Genomic DNA, 17,552 nt, shown 5'->3' on the forward strand with positions numbered 1-17,552 from the left:
CTGCCAGGCATTGTGCTGAGTACTTTACAATTATTATCTCATTTGATTTTCAAGACAAACCTGGGAGGAAGATATTATTATCCCCATTTACAAATTAAGAAACTGAGACAAACAGAAGCTAAGTCCCTTGCCAGAGTCCCATAGTTAGCAAGTATCTGAAGCTGAATTTGAATTCATATTTTCCTAATTTTAGCTTGATTGCTATAATCTACAATGTCATCTCACACTAATTCATAGCTCCAACAACAGAGTGTTAGTACATGTTACCATCTTTGTTGAAGTGATAGATGTGATAAGTTATTTCACTTGTTTTGATTTGCTATTCTCTTATTACTTATTTGAGGTATTTTCATGCAGATGATATTTTGTATTTTTCCTTTTGAAAAATTTTCTTTTCCTTTGAATACTTATAAATTATAGAATGGCCCATAGTCTTAAATATTTATATCCATTTTTTATAGATTTTGGATGTCAAAATTTTGTCAGCAATGTTTGATATAAGGATTGTTTTTCCACTTGATATTTTTTCTTTTCCTATCTGCATTGATTTTGTTCATGTAAAGACTTTTAAACTTTAGATAAATACATTTGTCTTATTTACTTTTTGTCATTTTCTCTCTCTCTTGTCTGATTATAAATGGTTGATCACCCTAGTTATGCTAGGTGCAACCTTCTGTTCTCCCCTTTTGTCTTGTGATAAGATTTTTGTTATATGACTTGATAATATTCAGAGATATATATTCTTACTGAAAGTGTTCCCCACTGATATGTGGATGACAGAGATCCTGTGTAAAGTCCAAGTTGAACAGGATTTTTTATGGATAATGAAGGCTTCTGGCTTTTCCTGGTCTGAGGACAAAGGAACAGTGAGAATTAGGATAAGATGCAAGCATATGTGGGGCTCTTAATAGGCCATTTGGAAAAAGTATTTATCTGTAACTAGTTTGGTTCCACCAAAAAATCACTTGGGGCAGAGACCAAGGACATTAAAATGTGAATGCCCCAGAATGAAAGAAGGCTGAGAGTTTCTAGGCCCATCCCCCAGAAAAACTACCTTTAAGAGGGAGAGAGTTGGAAAATGAGCAATAAAGGAATTTAAAGGGAAAAAGATGGAAATTACCAAAGATCTCAAGAAGAAAAAACTCAGTTGAAGAATTTACACATAAGTAGGGAAGTTGGATAGATAAAGAGAGAGATGTAGGAGTATACACACACACACACACATAATAAAAAGCAGCTTATCTTTATTTGAAAAGAACATTATATGTACATAGGCAGCAGGAAACAAGATTAAAGAAATCAAGAAACTCTTGAGGACAAGAGATGAAGGTTGGTCAGTCAACTATGATGCAGTGGGCTGGAGGAAGGAAGTGGAGATTGCAGAGCTAGGGAGGGGGAGTTCATTAATAGTGTGAATATAACCAAATGCTTCTCTCCTGCGCTTTCTTTTTTTCCAAAGCCACACTGAATATTTCCAAATAGATTTTCTATTATTGACTGTTATTGCAGTTCTGTGTTTTAAAATAAAAGATCAAATGAAAATATGAAAACAAAAAATTAGTTCAAATTGGACCATGATAAAAGACTGGTGACTTTTTGCATTATGGGTTTGTCTGTTTCTTTGTTGAAACCCTTTCTAAGTCTTATAACTACTGATTCAGAGTCCTACACATTCCTTGCTATTATAACCTTGAGATATTCCTTAATGCTGGTGTTCTTCATCTTTTTTTGTATCTTGGGCCCCTTTGTGATTCTTGGGTAGCTTATGGATTCCATCTTCAGAAAAACATTTTTAAATTGCATAAAATATGTAGGATTACAAATGAAATCAATTATGTTGAAATGCATTTATAAAAGCTCCAAGTCCAAACATTAAAAGGTTCAAGGACCCCTTGAAATCTATCCATGATCCCCGTAGGAGTCCATGGACTCAAAATAAGAATTCCTAATGCTCCTGTGAATCTTGTCTTCACTGATGAGAAATCCAGTAGAGTGAGGATAATTGATCCATCTTCTACTACTTTAATATTCTTCCTTACAAAGATTTGTCATGACCCTTGAGGCAAGTCTTTATGTGTGCCAGACCAGCAGAGGAGACTTTCCAAGAAAGTGTGTTACTTTCCTCTCTTTGGAAGTTGAGACATGTAGAGATTATGTTTGCAACTAGTGGACTGGTATTTCTTTGCAAGATGTTCCTTACCAGGTTGTCTGCATTAGGCTCATTATCTCTGAAAGCTACTTGTCTTCTCTAAATCCCCCAACAGTGAAGATATTAATAAAAGAAGTAAATATAACAACAAAATCTTAAGAAGCAATAATATAAAGGAATATCTCATTCCATAAACTATAAAATACTTAACTTAGGGATCAGTCTACCAAAGAATGGAAAATACTTGTATAGATTCAATTAAAAAGTACTCCTTTAACAAAGAATAACCTGAATACCTAGAGAAATATTCAGTGTTCATGCCTGAGCCATCCCTGTGTAACAAAAATAGCAAGACTAACAAAGCTAGTTTACATTTTAATGTTATATAAATCAAATTATAAAAGAGATACCTTATAGAACTTGAAAAATATTAACAAAAATCATTTTTAAAAATATATAGAATATCAAAGGAAATGATGAAAATAAGTAGAGGCAAGTTGAGAGTAGCACTTATAGATCTCAAGCTATATTGTAAAGCAGCAGTCATCAAAACCATCTAGTATTGATTCAAAAATAGAGGTGTATTACAGTGGAACAAATTAAACAAGGGAGAATCAAGAACAATAGAATTCAGTAGCCCAAACAAAAACATATATTACTTAGGAAGAAACTATTTGATTTTTTTCATAACTACTGGAAAAATTGGAAAGCAATGTGGCAAAAATTGGTCTTGAGTCAATACTTTACACCATGTTCCACAGCTTGTTTTAAATAGATATATGACTAATATTAAAGATCATACTATAAAAAATTACAAAAAGCCATTATCTAAAATTTTCATAGCTATAGATAGGAGAATGCATTCTTAGCCAAAGTTTAGAGCAATTATGAAATCTAAAATAGATAATCAATTTAATGAAGCTGAAAAAGTTTTGAAAAGCAAAAATAATACTTCAAAGATAATAATTGAATGAAATGGAAATTTTTGATAAGGGTTTGGATTGCTGCCATACTGCTAATGTTCTTCATTCCCCACCCATTGAAATCCTGGACTGTGGTCTTGATAGGTGAAATTTCCTTTAGCCTGACCAGAACCAGCTCTCCATGTCACTTCCCATCTCTTTCTGTACCATGTTTCCCCTTCCCCCCAGCTTGCTATTGTTCATTAGGATGAAAGCTCCTTGATGGCAGGGGCTGTCTTGTTTGGGAATTATTTTGCTTTTAGGATTCAACAGTGGGAAGTGATAAGTAAAAATACTACAGACTTAAGTTACATTAATAGAATTATGATGTCCAGAAAGATGGATAATCTCTTTGACTTTACCTAGTCTGCATTCTGTTCCGTTCTGAGTGTCACATCTGACAAAGGGCATGAATAAAACCCAAGATGTCCAAAGGAAGGTGAGAAGACTACAAAGAATACTATACTAGGATTATTTGCAGAACTAGGAGTTGTTTGGCTAGGAGAAAACAATACTAAGTGGGAAGTAACCTATTGCTTAATCTATTTCTTTATATTCCCAACAAACTCTGTGCCCAACAGAGTGCCCTAAACATAGTAAGTGCTTAATAATTGCTCTTGATTAATTGGCATGATAGATATCTTCTAGAATTTGAGAGGCCAGATGTCAAATGAAAGAGGAATTAGACTTTTTTTCTGTTTGGTTCCAGAAAACAGAACTTGAAAGAGTATGAAGTCATTGAAGCCACAGGTATAATCTTGATGTAAGACAGAACTTCTTAAAAATTAAGAGCTCTATCAATTTGTTGCCTTGCTGCCTTGCAAGACTTTAAGAATTTATGCTGTTCTACAAGTAAGAGCTAGGTGAACCCCTGTTAAGATGTTGAAGAGGGGATTCTTGTTTGACTACTGGCTGGACTAGGATCCTAGGAGTTATAGCTAGGAGGACCTTAAAGGCTATTTAGTCTTACTCCCTCATTTTACAGATTTAGAAAATGAGGCACAGAGATGTTATGGGATTTGTCTGAGATCACACAATTTATAAGTGCACAATGTGGGATTTAAGTCCAGGAATTCCTGACACCAAGTCCAGAACTCTATGCATTATATGATGCTACCTTTGTAGTTGATGAGCACTCTTCTAACTCTGAGGCCTCTGGACATAAAGTCCCATATTTGGAATGATTAGGTACTTTAGAGTTCACCTGAGCAGACTCTTTCATTTGACAAATAAAAATCCCATGGCTCCATTAAGGTAAGATCAAGTCACCTACCAGTGGAATTGGCCCCATATATTTGTATAAGTTTTCTTCATTTCATTACCACAAATGAGCAGTCAAATTCACTGGAATAGATGTATCTTTTAACATTGAAATTGGGTGAAGTTATTATGAGAGAGGAAATGATTAAAAGGGTCAAAATGCCAGAGAGAGTTTGAAAGTCAGTAGTTCTATTAAGAATACCCCTTCTTTTCTGTTTAGAAGCTTTCAGTACAAGCATAGGTAGTATCAGGAAATCCCTGCAATGTTTCTTCACCGTGTTTAGAGATACTTTGGGACTGCAGGTTAAGCCAACAGATAGTCACTGTTTTGATGGCGACAGTTATTGGATGTTAAGACTAAAGAAGATGGAATGGAGCTCAAAAAAGGGGGAAAACATTTATCAAGGGATTGTAAGTGATTTCACTAGCTCAGCCAGTAGCAAACAGCCAATTATTGATTGTTGTATTTTCATTTTAAACCTTTAGCTGTCCTGGTAAAAATAAAGCATACTTTATACCAATAAAGGACTGAAACCAATTGCTATTTCTAAAGTCCCTAAATATATTCAACTTAAAGTATTATGAAATAAGAATTAATTGGATTTATTAACTGATAGAGCACAAAAGACAGGAGTAATGGAAATTTTATGGAGTATTTGGAACTTGGGATACTAAGAGAATGGTGAGGATACTAATAGAGAAGAAAAATGCCACAAAAAGAATGGTGGTGTTGGCAAAATAAAAAATCAGGATTATTCAGATCATAGTGTACTACTAATAGGGGAACATTATTAGAAACTCAACCTCAACCTGCAACTCACATGTCTCAGTACCCTCTACCTTTGGAACCTTCTCTCTGTTGGGAGGGTTGATAGCTTCTCCCAGAGCCTCTGTTTAAAGAGGAGAACTAGACCAACTATCTCTTCCTTTCCTACCTGGCCCTATTTCCCTGGTCTTCACCAGCATGCCCTCTTACACGGGATATATATATATATATATCCCTTGTCCCTTTGTATATTGCCTTTCCCTTTAGCTTATGAGCTACTGGAGAGGAGGAACTGTCTTCCTTTTTCAGATTTTGTATTCCCAGTCCCTAACAGCACCTAGTAGATGCCTACTAAATGTTTATTGACCTAGTTCTTAGGTAAGCACCTTTATCTTCAGGCCATTATCCACTTCATTGATGGTAATTTCTGGAAATAAAAGTTTACTAGCCTATCAGATTAACTAGGGTCAAGAGAAATGTTTAGTTTGAAAAGAGCTTGGACCACAGCCTATAAAATTAATTAAGCTCTTAAAAAACCAAGGTATGACCTATTTGGAAAGAGTTGGTGACTCAAAAGAATCTGTGGTCTCATCAGTTTGAGAGTCCCCTCCAGCCATGCCTATGGCCACCCCTTCCCACCGGCTTCTCCTGCCCAGCTCTTGCCCCTGTCCCAAGGTGCTGGAGGCCTTTCCTCCAACATTGCAAAGGCACCAACCAAAGCCTCTGGCTGCCTGCCCTGAGGCCTCATTCTGGCCACATGGCTGGCCCACTTTCTGTTCCTATCACACCATCACGCAGTTCTTTATGCTCATTCTTTTTCATTTTCAGAGGGCCCTTGGGGAGTACATGCTGCATCCTGCTCATGCCTACTATGCCCCTTTTTATTGCCTACTATGTGATATTCCAGATCTGTTAAGACAGTGCTGATCCGTACTTCACTGCCAAATGCTAACAGCCATAGAAGGGGTTAGGGGTTGGGATGGGGTGAGGAGCTGACACTTGAACGTCACTCACACCATAACTGGTCAAAAGAGGAGAAAATAACACCCATCGTTGTTCGCTAGAGATATGTACTTCTTTCGGGAGGGGAAGTAACAGAGAGGGTAAATGAAGGGATTAAGCCTAAACACAACAAACTAATGATACAGAACAATATTGCTTTTCTAATAGGTAATATTTATATAACACTATGTGCCAGGTACTATGCCAAGTTCTTTTCAAAGATCTCATGTGATCTTCACAGCAACCCTGAGAGATCAGTGCTATTATTGTTCCCCATTTTACAACAGAAGAAACGGAGGCAGCCAGAGTTAAGCAAGGTAGTATCTAAAGCTGAATTTGAATTCAGCTCTTCCTGACTCCTGGCCCAACACTCTGTCCATTGTGCTACCTAACTACCTAAAGGAGCTTATATTCTAATGGGCAGCTAGAATATTTCTCATTTAGTAATACTAAGCATAGAGAGAGCTACACAGAGTCACTTGAAGAGGCAAGTGTTGAAAAAAGCCTTAACAGAAATGAAGCACGCCAAGAGGTGGAGGTGAGAACAAAAGATATGCCAGAATAATAGCCAGCAGTCTGATTTCATTAGAACAAAGAATGTGCAAAGATGGACAATATGAAATGACTGGAAAAGTAGGCAAGCATTAAAATTGTATTTGAACTCAAAGGTCACAAATTCCTTTTTAAAATCCTATGATTTGGAAGCAGCTGAGTGGCTCAGTGAATGGAGAACCAGGTTGAGGGACAGGAGGTCCTGGGTTCAAAGCTGACCTCAAACACTTCCTAGCAGTGTGACCCTGGGCAAGTCACTTGACCCCCATTGCCTAGCCCTTACCACTCTCTTCTGCCTTGGAGCCAATACACAATATTGACTCCAAGACGGAAGGTAAGGGTTTAAAAAAAAAAACCACAAGACCTAATGTGGTATCTATATTTTTGAACAAAGTAAGGCTAGATTGAAAACAGTGTGAGGAAATCCCAGGACCAGCAGTCAGGAGGCTCGGGTTCAAGTTCCAGCACCACTACTTACTTAACTATGTGACCTTGAGCAAATAGCTTAACCTTCTTGGGCCTCAGTTTCTCCATTTGTAAAATATGAGGAAAAGGGAGAGTGGACTGGCATCACAGAATTTGAAGTTGAAAGAGATTTTGAAGATCATCTAGCCCAACCCTTCATCTTAAAGATGAGGAAATTAAGTCCCAGAGCGGGTCAGTGTCCTGCCTTTACAATTAAATGCTCCCATAAGGGCAGGACCCTCTATATTAAATATACTTTGGTGACAATAATGGTAACTAAATATGTTTATCGAGATACGGTTTTTTTAAATTCTTACTTTCTGTCTTTATAACAACTCTAACACAGAATGGCAAGACCCAAGGAAACAGAGTAAAGTGACTTGACCAGGGTCACACAGGTAGAAAGTATCTAAGATGTAAAAATAAATTTGACGAGTTGTAAAAATAAAATATTTCGATGGAAAAACTGTTCCAATACAGGTTCAAAACCGTTCAGACACTTTAATTCACCAATCGGGTTCAAACTGTTCAGATACTTTTGACAGAGGTAATCAAAAGTATCTTCAGTGATAAAGTGAAGCTCAAATGTGAACTTCCCTTCAGGGCCAGGCACAAGGATGCTAAAGAGACTCTTATTATAAACATAAAATATTTATTGAAATGTATAGGGATTAAAAAAAAAAAAAGATTTCTAATTCTAAGGGATTCTAAATCCTTCCAAATAAACTCCCAGGTTCCACAAGGAACCACTTCTCCTGTGTTTCACAGGCTACACTAATCCTCACTGATCTGACTAACCCAAATTTATACTATCTAAATAAAAACTACTACTATTATCCTTATAAATCTCAACTTCACCTTCAAATTGTACAATAGCAGAGGCTAACTGGTTAAGTCTCAACAAGAATCCAGTTAGGATTCTGAGTCCAAAGGTTTTTCTTTGGTCTTCTCAGAGTTAAACAATTTATAAAAACCACAATATATTCAATAGTATTTCCCAAATTAGGAAAGGAAAACACTGAGCTCCTTCAGATGTTTCCCTCAGACAGAGAGGCAAAGATGTTACCTCCTCCTGCCCTGAGAGAGAGTCCCAGAGTGTATCTCTGCCAACTGCCAGAGAAAGTAATTAACATAGAAAAATGATTATAACTGTCAGATCTGAAATTAACACACTCTCAGCTCTGCTTCAAACTCCAGTTCTTTTCTCAAGCAGCCACTTTACTTCTTATCCCTAAACTAATAAAACAATACTTGTTTTCTAATATCCTTACAAAGACCAAATTTAAACCCAGGCCCTCCATTCTCCAAGCATGGCACTCTATTTACTCTACCACCTACCTCCCCTTATCAAAAAATTTGTAACATTTTGACCATAGAAGCATGGTAAGAGTATAGAACAAAAGCCATTATAATGTCAAGCATAATTCATGTGATTCATAACTTACTACTACGAATCTTTGAATTAAAAGATAATTTTTAACAGTTCAAGAATTGAATCTTTTTGGATGGTTCTATTTTAGTTTCTATTTGTATTCTAATTACCTATTATAACAAATAAAACATTTTGAGTTCTTGTTTTATTTTAGATTTTACATGCTTTGATTATCGCTAACACCCAATGACACAGAACAGCAAATTATATACACCTTTACTATCAAACTCTTTAGAGCTCTAGTTAATTCTCTTCTTTAAATAGGGCAATGTGTCTGCTTATCAGGGGAAATGGTCTATATTTTCATATATGAAATTTTCTATTTTTGTCTTGCCCTAAAAGAAACTTTTAGAAAACTGAAAATAATGATGTATTTCCTTCGGCATGAATTTGACCTACACTATATCAGCCTTGCTTTTCATAGCTGTATTTCCTGTACATCTCTAACACAACTGATGGTAAGGAGGGAAAACATAGGTCTGGTCCCATAGGGAATGGATCCGGATGGCAATTGTTTGAAGTTGAGAAGACCTTGAATCTTGGAAAGTAGTGACCAATAACAGGAAACAAACAAACAAAATCGAGCCATAATTGAGAGCCCTCCCATCTTAGAGTCAGAAGGCTTTATATCTGATACTTATGTTTTGGTATTCAGAGAAAAAGCATTGCAAACAATGAAGAGGAGAATCTGAGGTTCCTTATCTCTGCTTTTTTGAGAAATCTATTATGGAAGGATGGGTGTGAGCTCCATATTAAATTTCACTTAAATTTCAAAACTTAAGGATGCTGATTTCTTTTTAACCAAAGAGATGAAAGGGAAACAAGACAAAACCCCACAAAACCACCTTAGGATCATTTTTATCAACTTCTTAAAGTAGTGCCCAATGCCCATTATTTCACTGACACAGCTTTATTCACCATATGCATCATCTTTGGCTCGCCTATGGGGAGGCTCCTCCACTATAAGCATTCCTTGTATAACTTTACCCTAACCAACTTTGTTTGGCAAAAACATCATTTCTACATCATAAACCAACCATATAGCAGCATTGCAAACTCTTCTATGATGTCATTTAGCTATATGCTAATTTAGAATACTGCAAGGCAGCTTTTTAAGAATTTGAAACTAGAAATTCTTTCTCCTATAAATTTTCTTCAGGTTTAACATCTCCAATTTCTTTCATCAGGACATATATGGCATGGCTATAAAGGAGTCTAACATTATTCTGAGTGTCTTCAGAGAGTGGAAGTTAAAGTAAGGCAGATTTGGATTCATTATGAAGGAGAGCTCCCCAACAATTCAAACTGCTGAGCAGTAGATTTTTTTTCCTCCCATTAATTGTTTTACATAATAGGTAAATCAGTTCACACCTCTACTAGTAATGTATTATAATGTATAACTATATTGCTACCAATCTTCTAATATTCATTTTAAAACTCTTTTTTCTCTCATTTTCCAGTTTCATGTGGAGAGACAATACCTCAATTATTTTAATATGCCTTTCTCAAGTTATTAGAGATTGGGAGAATTTTTCACAAGGTTGCTTATCGTTTGCATTTATTCTTTTGAAAACTATTTGGTACCATCTTTGACCAGCTTTTTTTTAAATTTTTTTTAATTTTTCAGTTTTAATTTTATTTATTTATTTATATTTAATAATAAATATATATGTAATATATATTTAAATAGATTTATATATTTATTTATAGAAATCTTCCAAACAGTAGAAAATTTCTAGTAGGTTAGTTTAGGTATACTGTCTTAATCTGATAGAGATAATCAGATATAAAATTCTGAAACTCAACAGAAATGGGTATAATTTTAAGCAACTGCAGTCTTTGATATTCTTTGAATAAGAGACTAGATTGTAGAGTGCAATAATCTTGAAAACTTAAAGAAATAGCACAAGAATTTAATAGACTCTTATAAGCATGATCCTTTTGCTTTAGCCTTGAAAGCATTCAGGACAAAAATGTGGACTATGCCATCTGATAACAAATTAGCAATGAATATGTATTTATAGAGAACATATTTACCTAAGGAAAAAAATCTAAGAAAGCTTTAAAGCTTGACTTTTTTATACTGCCACTTACTTAGTTATTAGGTTCTCTGAAAGTCTTCTATTACAGATTATTAAAGTTATTTGAAACCCTAGAATTGGGAGAAGATACATGACATTCAAAATCTAGTTCAATCATTAGATATACTTTTAAACAAAAAACTGAGGAATGGCTCTTAAGTAATAGAACTTTTCTGTTTCTTTCATATTTTCTTGTATGGTTATGAATTCATCCACTAAACATAATCATGAAATTTACTAATTTATAGGCCTTGATTATCCATTCACCTACTTCTTCTCTATTCTTTTCTAGTCAATATCATAGTATCAACAATTATTTCTATATAATATAATATAGTTTAAGAGCTACTCATCCTTTTTTTTTCAACTTGTGTTTATTTTTTTAATTCAAAGATATTTTATTTTCCCAGTTACATATAATAATAATTTTCAACATATGTTTTCCAAAATTATAAGATCCACACCATCTCCTTCCTTCACCCCCCAGAGATGGTAAGCAATTTGATCTGGGCCATACATGTACACACTTCCATATTCGTCATTATTTTAAGACAACATTCATACAAAACCAAAACCTAAAATAAAACCATAAAAACACTAATGTGAAAACTAGTATGACTTGATCCTCATCCATCCAACTCCAACAGTTCTTTCTCTGGAGGTGTATAGCTTTCCTCATCATAAGTGTTTCAGAATTGCCCCAAATCATTGCATTGCTGAGCAAAACCAAGTTTTCACACTTGATCATCATATAATATTGCTATTACTATGTATGATGTTCTCCCACTTCTGCTTATTTCACCCTGCATCAGTTCATACAGATCTTTCCACCAGCTTTTTCTGAAATCATCTTGCTTATCATTTCTTATAGCATAATAGTATTCCATTACCACATGTACCATAGTTTGTTCACCCATTCCCCCACTGATGGACATCTCCTCAATTTCCAATTCTTTGCCACAACAAAAAGAGCAGCTATAAATATGTTTGTACCAGTATGTCATTTCCCTTTTTATATTATTTCTTTTGTATACAGACCCAGTAGTGGTACTACAAGATAAAAGGGTATACAGTTTTATAGCAACTTTGGGCATAAGAACTCCTTATTCTTGACATTCTTTATTCCCACTTTTTTCATTTTTTTCCCCTTGAATTCTTAACCTATTTTCTCATTATATAGATTTTTTTCATCATTTTAGTTCATTCTGTAAAGTATTCCTTTGGAAATTGAATTGATAAAGTGCTCAATATGTAAATTTACAGGAAATAATATTGTCCTTTTATCATATTGGTATGATAAACTGAACATTGAATATCTCTCAGATGATTTAGTAAACTTTTTCTATAGCGTTTTGTAGTTTTAGTTGCATAATTTTTGTGTATTAGATTATCATTCCGATATATTATTCATTCTTATAGATATTTTAGTGAAATTTCTCTTTTTGTATATTTCTCCTAGTTTTTTACAGTAATATACAGAAATTCTGTTGATTTTATAGTTTTAATGTAGTCTTAATTAATTAAAGTCTTCACTAAATGCAATGAGTTAATTTTTAAATTTCATTGGATTTTGGAGTTGGAAGAGACCATAATAATTAATACCATTTATTTGCTGAGAGAGAACCTGAGGACTTGATGTATTAACTGAATTGACCAAAGTCACACAGGTATATGTGCCATAGCTGGGATTAAAACCCATAACTTTATATTCCACTATTTTTTCTTTTTTGTTTTCGTATGTAAAAAGATCTTATAGACCTGAGAGCTGTATCCCTTATGAAGACAACAAAACTCAGTGCACTGACTACACTGTCTTTCACACCTTATACTTTTAAGAACACGGTAGATATACTTTAGTAGGTTTGGGGTTAATATGCTACTTTAAAACAAAAAACTGGTCAATGACATATTTTGGAAGCTAGAGTGCAAGAATTTGACTCTCTTATATGGCAAACACATAAAATCTTTCTTCATGTGTTTTACTTTGACCCTTCTTGGAATGCAACGACTTAGACCAGAGCAAGGTTGCTCATTTGAAATAACAGGATCAGCAGCAGCTTGTTCTTTTGTTTTGTTTGTTTGTTTTTGTGTTTAAAGCCCATATTACACTGGGTCAGGAGTTCAGTACCTGAGGGAAAACTTTATGGCCCATGGACAGGAAGCAGATAAGGCTGCTGCAGCTTCCCTATTCTTACCAGTTTTCTTTCCTGTGTGTGGTATCAGGATAATAGCATTATTCCAGCTCTTGGGTGTTTTCTTCTTTCTAAGGATTGCTGTGATAGGGAATTTGTTTTTCCATTTTTTATCATTCTGTTTCTGTCAGTGGTCTTATAAGGCCTTCTCTCCTGGTGATTTCCTGTTAATCTCCTTCACCTCTCCATTAATTTTTTTAAGTGCTTATTGTTTCCTATGTGAATTTTAGTGGAATTATTTGGGTTTTGAATGTAATACAAAGAGATTATTTTCAGTGTTTATAAGATTTCCCTTTAGGAACTAGACTTTGTGTGACTCATAGTTATTGCCATGTATTACATACCAAAGAATCCTAGAATCTTACAAGTGGGTGGAAGCTTAGAGGTCATTTGAAGTTGCCCATTTTATCCAAATACAGAAGGGTACCATGACTGTCTAGGATTACTAAGAGACAGAGCAGGACCAGAGCCAGAATCAGATTCAGCTATCCTCTTTTCTCAGGTTAGCATTTCTGTTCTCTTGTCATTAGAATTGAATTTGGGTGTATAGATGATTTTTTTTAATGTACCATTTACTTTGCATTTCTCATTTTGTAAAAAACTCTTTTGGTGCCATATAACTAACTATTCAGAAGAATATTTTCATTTGGACACATAAATTTTTAGTATTTTTGAAAAGGAGCCATTTCATTCACATCCATCCTTATCTGCTTTCATTAGTCCTTCTTCCTGTTCCTACCAATTAAAATTATGTAATGACTTTTGAAGTGGGATTAGCTTTTGCAGCAGAAATGAATAGATTCTGTGTTCCTGAAAGTTAAGTTTGAAAATACACAAGAAGAAAGAACCAAGGGTTCTGACAATTGTTCTCTTAAGTAGCATCTTTAAAAAAGAACATTCTGTTTCTTGGATTAGAAGAGTGAGCAGCTTACAACCATAGGTTTATGGCTATTCAAGAGTCTTAAGATTAGAAACTTCTAAATCACCTCTCTATTGAGAAATGAATGTTGTAGCTGTTTTTATAAACTTGAAGTACCAGAATCTCATGCCTAAGGCCACAAATGTGTGGTCTTTAATGCCCTTTCCCCTATTTTTCCTACAATGTTGCTACCACTAATCTTTCATTTTACATGCAACTATAATTTTTTTTAAAGAACAAAACAGCCCTTCTCTCTCTTATATATAGTAAAGATAGTTGGAGAGTTTCGGAACCATAAGAAATCAGAACATAGTTTGTGCCTCAGGAGAAGGAAATGGGAAATTTGATTTTCTAGGACAACCATGTCTATGATTATTTTTTGACAGCTTCAAATTCCAGCTCTTTTCCTTTGGGTACTGAAGCAAGCTTTACCGTAGCATTAGTTTTTGCTGAAGTACTCCATTGTGGAAAGTACTCAGAAGATTCCATTCCAATTCAGTTTCTCTAATTGGAGAGGAAAAGCCTCCTGCAGAAGGTATGAGCTGAATAAGTAAGACAGAAATTCTGATAGAAGTAGAGAGGGGACCCCTTCCAAGAATGGAAGACAAAGTCTTCAGCTAGTCCCCACTAGTGTACTACTTGAGCAATTCCCCTTCCCACTATTACCACTATTACATCTTTGGAAGATGCCATTTCCATATTCCTTGCTGTAGATACCATCTCAGTTGCTTCTGCATTTCTTTAGCTTTACTGTTTCTTTTGTCACTGCCATTGACTTAGACCAGCATCTAAAAAATCCAAACTTGGGCTCAAAGGATCATAAATTCAATCCTGGAAAGGACTTCAGAGTCAAACGCTTTCATTTTACTCATATGGAAACTGAGTCCTTAGAGGATGGAGAACTTGCCCAAGGTCACAAAGATAATAAGCATCAAAAGGTGGGATCTGAACCGGGTCCTTTTGGCTCCTGTGACAGTAAACTTTCTGCTCTTCTACATCACCTCTGAAATGGAGTGTGTACCAAAGACATGGATACTATATGATCAAAATAAGGACCAGAGTTCAGTAGTTCAAGGGAAGGGCAGAATTAGTCTAGGCTGTAACTTGATTATGGAGGGACTCAAGGGCTGATATCAGAAGGCCAAGAAGAAAGAAAAATATTCTTTTACTTGACCTTAACTATCAAATCCCACCTTAAAAATATAACAAACTGTATGTATAGAGCTTCCCTTTAAGGATTCACTAACTGAGGTATTCTGTGTTGAATCAGAAGTTGAAATAACTTTCTAAAATTGTTTTCCTGCTCCCAAAATTATCTTAATTGCTTATCAATGTACTTTGACATTTCAGAAGCATCCAAAATATGCTCTTATTTTACAATCAGTTAAACACTTCAATGTTCTAGTAAGCTGTAAGCAACTTGTAATGAGTTGTTTTCTTTAATGATACCATCAAGAAACATCATCATCCATTAGTGATGTAGAATGTGGCCACTGTAGATCATCCAATTCAAATTGCCTTTTTACAATTACAGTTTTTTTAAGTGGAAACATGCTTTAGTTTAATTTTTTTATTTTAATTTTTACTTATTTATTTTGTTTTTACATTAATTTTTTTAATGTTCTTTTTCCTCCCCTACCCAGTAATGCATCATTTCTAACAAAGACTTTTTTGTTTGGTTTGGTTTTCAGAGGGAAAAAGAATTATACAGCCAAACCAACTAACTCTAGATCTAACATATATGTCCTTCACAGAGATGATTAGCAGAAAAGAAATTTGAATTCACAATGGCAAGGCTCACCAGAGAAGATAGAGGATAAATGATTGTAAATGTAAATTTGCTGAAGGCAAAGTCTCAAAGGAAAAAAAAAAGCAATTACTGTGGGAGGCCATCATACCCTGACTGGCTGACAAGGTCACAGTCTGAGGAAATGAGGGCTGCTGCAGCCCCCATAAATTGAGGCCCCCATGGATCCCCCTCTGTGACTTCTCTCCCCAACTTCCCCTACTAATGGATTTGCTATGATTACTAGTCTCTTCCCCAAAACAGGAGAAATAATATGAGAGCAAATACTTATAGGATCAATAAATACATACCCCACTTTAATCCCCCTAGATTAGTACCCCAAAAAGATTGCAATTACAGAATTAAAGCCCAAAGATTATTGCACATAACCCCTCCTTTCTCAAGCACAAGATATGCTCCAAGGATTTACAATAAACACTGGCCAAATGCTTGAGCACCATAATAAATCTTTCCCTACAGTTATCACACTCCAATGAATTTGTTGATGAACAGAAGCTAGCAGCATTGCTAGGCACTTCAGAGTAACACAAGAAAAACAGAACTTGTAAATTGAGGAAAACCCGAAAACTGGTCTGCTTTAAGACCTCACACCTAGACAGGAAGATGTTTTGTTATTCATCTCCCAAGCAATTGTGATTGATAGTGAAAATTGACCAAAAGCACAATGATCCTCTTAGCAGGTCAAGGGGTACTAACCTATAAATGGCTTTATTCACATGAATCTTGTCTATCACAGAGTGTTATAGAAACGCAGTAAATGAGCATGGAATTCTTTGTTGTAGTAACATCACACGAGTGTTGTTTAGGTGATTTGATAATATCCAATCAAAATGTAGAATGTCACATACATAAAGAATTGATTTTGTATATGTACCTGAAAACTGATATAATAAATGAACCATGGCACTATGGCAGATCACTGTGTGTGATACCTGCATGTGTGGGTTGAATGCACAGTGTTTCTCATTTCCTTATCCAACTGGGTCATCATATCTGGGCAGAGAGACCTTGGATACTCAGAGAGACCACTGCACAAACCTTGCTAAATTACATTAAAAGAAAGCTAAACATAATGATCTCCAAGATAGACTATATAGGGACAAATTAAGGATTATAGGTTTCCTGGAACCCAAAACAAAAAACCTGAATACCACAATGCAAAAAATAATACAAGAAAACTTCCCAGAACTTCTGAACACAAAAACACGGTGTCAGATTAAAAAAAAATTTTTTTTAACATAGCTAATGGGGGGGGGGGGAAGCCTTGTGCGACCCTAGGCAAGTCATTTTACACCAACTGCCTTACCATTTCTGCTCTTCTTCCATGAAACTGATATTTATTATCAATTTTAAGGCAGAAGGCATGAGGGAAAAATATATACAGAAAAAGAAAAAAATTTTAATGAAGTACAACATTCATTTATGCTAAAAAAAAACTGTACAAAATATGATCAAAGAAGGATCTTTTTTAATGTCACAAAAAAAATATATATATATATATATCCAAAAGCAAGCATTGCATGCAGTGAGGTAGAGGTCCCTGTGGATTTTGAGGAGACAATGGAACCTCAACACAATGTTCCTTAATGGCTTAAAACAGAATAAAGCAAGGATGCACCCTCTCTCTGCATTTATTCAACTTAGTTATGCAAATGCCCTCAACCACAATAAAACAAGAGAAAGAAACCAAAGGCATAAATGGAGATAAAGAGCAGGTAAAACTATTCCTGTTTGCTACTAATAAGATGGTATTCTTAGAAATATTCTAGGGAATTAGCAAAGGTACTAATCAAGACAATAAATTGTTTCAAGGCTGCAGACCACAAAATAAATCTTTAAAAATTATTTGTTTTTCTAATATATGATAATAATAAAATCCAAGAGACAGTAATAGAAAAGGAAATCCCATTCCAAATAACAAAGAAATGAATAAAATATCTGGGGATCAAGACTACCAAAGCACAC

General features: G+C 35.0%; 1 protein-coding gene across 6 annotated transcripts in view; it reads left to right on the forward strand.

Moving 5' to 3' along the window:
• The window catches only part of SBF2 (SET binding factor 2), a 522,987-nt gene that overhangs the window by 266,217 nt on the left and 239,218 nt on the right, over positions 1 to 17,552 (forward strand). The window contains exon 1 of one of the 6 annotated variants that reach the window (XM_056802100.1): positions 9,686 to 9,943. The exons of the other annotated variants lie outside the window; for them this stretch is intronic. The gene's annotated coding sequence lies outside the window, so the exon portion shown is untranslated. Of the gene's footprint in view, positions 1 to 9,685; positions 9,944 to 17,552 lie in introns of those variants that run through there. 6 annotated transcript variants of the gene reach the window in all.

Source organism: Monodelphis domestica, chromosome 6, assembly GCF_027887165.1.
Source record: "Monodelphis domestica isolate mMonDom1 chromosome 6, mMonDom1.pri, whole genome shotgun sequence".
Classification (NCBI taxonomy): Eukaryota; Metazoa; Chordata; class Mammalia; order Didelphimorphia; family Didelphidae; genus Monodelphis; species Monodelphis domestica.